General features: G+C 39.3%; 1 pseudogene; it reads left to right on the forward strand.

Moving 5' to 3' along the window:
- The first annotated feature begins 2,374 nt into the window (after window positions 1-2,374).
- Window positions 2,375-3,015, forward strand: LOC138377919 (large ribosomal subunit protein uL6 pseudogene; annotated as a pseudogene).
- Window positions 3,016-3,871: the final 856 nt, after the last annotated feature.

Consider the following 3,871-nt stretch of genomic DNA (forward strand, 5'->3'; position numbering starts at 1 on the left):
ATCAGAGCCTGCTTCTGACTTTAACCTCTCATAGGGTCGGAGCAGTGAGGCAGCCCCACTCCTGGCAAGCTCCTCACAACTAATCTTGTGCTGGCAGGAGACATCCCAGAGCCATCTTTTCCCCTGGGCAGCCCAGCAGCTCACAAATGGGGAAAAAGGATGTGTTCATTGATCAAAGTGTAGAAGGCAGGTGAGGAAGTGAAACTAATTGGCCCATGTAGACCCATTAAGGTCTTTGAAAAGTTGCTAGCATCTCTAAGAGTCTCTGTCCCTGAGGAATCAGGAGCCTGGGAATGAGAGGAATGGATCCATACAGATCCCTGCAAACTTGCTGACCATTAGCCCCAAAGGACGGCTCTACCTTAATCCTAACCTTGACTCTTATGTGATTATTAATCTGTATTTCCTCCACACTGGAAAACCAAATTTTTCTCTCTTCTATGCCAGTTACCCAATGTGCCCGAGATTAGAGCTGAGAACCTTTCTGCCCTTCAAAATTACAGTAAAATTAGATGTATGTTATTTATTAAGAGTTTCCAAATATTTTGGAATTTTCTAGAGATCTTCCTGTTACTGGTTTGTAACTTAATAGCGTATGGTCAGAGGACATACTTGATACTTGACACTTGATACTTTTGAATTTATTGAGACCTGCTTTATAGACCAGAATATGGTCTATCTTGGTGAATGTTCCATGTTTACTTGAAAAGAACACGTATTCTGCTTGGTTGAGTGGACTGTTCTTTAACTGTCAATTAGGTTAAGTCGGTTGATAGCATTGTTCAAATTTACTAAATCCTTTCCAATCTGTTGTTAAACTCATCCAGTGAATATTTTCATTTTGGATGTTGTAGTTTTCACCTATAGAAGTCTGATTCCAATGTCTTTTTTATATCTTCCCGTCTTTACTTATTTTTTTGTACATACGGAATACAGTTATAATAACTGTTTTAATGTGCTTCTCTGCTAATTCTAACATCTGTGTCAGTTCTGGGTTCCTTTTAATTGATTGGTTTTCTCTTTGTGGGTCATGTTTTCCTACTTCCTTATATGCCTAATAATCTTTGTTTGGATGCCAGATAATGTGGATTTTATCCTGTTATGTACTGGATATTTTTATATTCTTATACATATTTTTTGTTCTGGGATGCAATTAAAGTTATTTGGCAATGGTCTGAGCCTCTTGAATCTTGCTTTCATGATTTTTTAGCAGCGCTTAATCTGGGGCTAATTATTCCCCACTACTGGGGAAAGAACTTCCTGAATACTTTAGCCAAACCCCCATGAATTATGAGTTTTTCCAGGCTGGCTGGCAGGAACTGGCACTATACTTGGCCATCAGTGAGTCCTGGATACTGTTCCCTCCAATATTTTCAGATTATTCCTTCTCTGTCCTTGGGTAGTTCCTTCATATGATGTATTCATCACTACTCTGATGAATACTTGAGAGGGGACCCTTTGGGGTTCTCTCTCTAGAGAGAATTCTCTCTCTGGTACTCTGTCATGTGAACATTGGCCCCAGATCCCCAAGGGCAGCCCCTCAACTGAATCCAAATTTTACAAAACAAATCTTTTTAATAAAGAGATTTGTTCTGTGAAGTCTGGATTAAGTCAAAAGGCCACACTCAAGGATCTAGAAGGCCACAGGTTCCCCATCCCTCTCTCCAAAGGCAATAAGCTGGGGCAACTGTCACGTTTACTGCCTGTGTTTCCCACCTCTCAGAGATCGTCTTTCATTGCTTCATGTCTAATGTCTTAAAAATGGTCTTTTTCATGTATTTCAAAATTATTTTCTTTTTAATTTTCGTGTTGTTTTAGGTAAGAAAGTAAATTTTATCCCTACTGTTCCATCTTGGCCAGAAGTTAAAATCTCCCAAGGTAAATTTAGATTCCATGATTTCTGCAAATTGTGGAGTACTTAGCATGGTCTCTTCTATATTTTGGCTTCTGTTTCTGACTGTCATATCTTCATTCACCGTTGCATGGAGCCAGCAGGAAATCTAATACCGTCTTCCTTCTTTGTTACACACACACACTCCTCTCATACGCTCCTCTCACACAAAGCATTCATGTAGAGACTTTATTAAAGATTTTTATGGGAGTTAAAAGAGAGGTTTATATTGAATTTATTCATACAACTCTAAATTGCTGATAAGGCTTTATTGTACTTAAAATTTTCTTTGGCCATCTGACACCTGGGATATCTCTTTGGACTTCACCCTAAGTAACATTTGGCCTTTTAGTATCTTTTGACTTCTCTTAGTTCCTCTCTTTCTTTTGTCCTTTTTCTCTCTTCACTCCTCTTTCTCTCTTTTCTCCTCAAAGCCTTCTTAAGAAACCCAGATACAGCTCTTTTGCCAAATCTACTGTGAGAATGAAGACCATTCTCAGCAATTAGACTGTCAACATTCCAGAAAATGTCAACATCACTTTTAAGGGATGCACAGTTATTGTGAAGGGTCCCAGAGGAACCCTATGGAGGGACTTCAATCAATCACATCAATGTAGAACTTAGTCTTCTTGGAAAGGAAGAGAAAAGGCTCTGGGTTGACAAATGGTGGGGAAATAGAAAGGAACTGGCTACCGTTCGCACTATTTGTAGTCATGTGCAGACCATGATCAAGGGTGTTACACTGGGCTTCCGTTACAAGATGAGGTCTGTCTATGCTCACTTCCCCATCAACGTCGTTATCCAGGAGAATGGGTCTCTTGTTGAAATACGAAATTTCTTAGGTGAAAAATACATCTGCAGGGTTTGTATGAGGCCAGGTGTTGCTTATTCAGTATCTCAATCACAGAAAGATGAGTTGATCCTTGAAGGAAACGACATTGAGCTTGTTTCAAATTCAGCTGCTTTGATTCAGCCAGCCACAACAGTTAAAAACAAGAATATCAGAAAAATTTTGGATGGTATCTATGTCTCTGAAAAAGGAAGAGTTCAACAGGCTGATGAATAAGATCTAAGAGTTGTCCAGCCGCATGAAAATGCCAGATGATTCCTAAGACCTATTTGTAATTTTGATAATGCAATAAAAGACCGATTGGTTTGGGGGGAAAAAAAAAGAAACCCAAATACAATTTTTTTTTCGTTGTCTCAGTTTTGCATTGTTTTGTTTAAGTTTAGTTCCTGCTTGTTCCTGCCTCTATATTCATGCCCTTTTGGTCACATCTTTAAACCCAAGTTTATATAACCTCAAGAATAATGATAGCTAAGATTTATTGCAGTCTACTGTGATCTATTGTGATAAATCTTTTTGCAAAGATGGCAGTACTCCTAACTAACAGTCTTCTAGCTAACAGACCTTTGCAATCTTGTATGTACATGCCATAACACCATCAAGAGAAAGAGTCTGTTTACCCTCCTGTTGCTACTGTGCTGGCCTTGTGACTTTCTTTAACCAGTAGAATGCAGCACAAGTGAGTTCCAGAGTCTAGCCTTAAGAGGCCGAGAAGCTTCTATTTCTCTCTTTGAGCCCTGAGCCACCATGTGATAAAAAGTCTGATTATCCTGCTGAAGAAACCACATGAATGAGGAGAGAGGTCTAGCCAGCCCCCAGCTCTTCCGACCACGCAAACTGAGTTATGTGAGTGAAATCATATTGAACCATCCAGGCCCACCTGAGGCTCCAGACGACTATAGCCACATGAGTAACTTCAGGTGAGATCAGCAGTAGAACCACTCAGTTGAGCCCAGCCAGGATTGGTGATATACAAGCAAACGTGGTTGCTTTAAGACATTAAGTTTTAGGGTGGTTAAGCAGCAATAAATAATAGAAGTATTTATTATAGGGATCATTATAAATATCTTACTAAATTCAATCTTATCAACAGTTATATGAGGTAGGTGCTATGATTATCCACAATTTACAGG

This window comes from Eulemur rufifrons, chromosome 2 (assembly GCF_041146395.1).
Source record: "Eulemur rufifrons isolate Redbay chromosome 2, OSU_ERuf_1, whole genome shotgun sequence".
Lineage (NCBI taxonomy): Eukaryota > Metazoa > Chordata > Mammalia > Primates > Lemuridae > Eulemur > Eulemur rufifrons.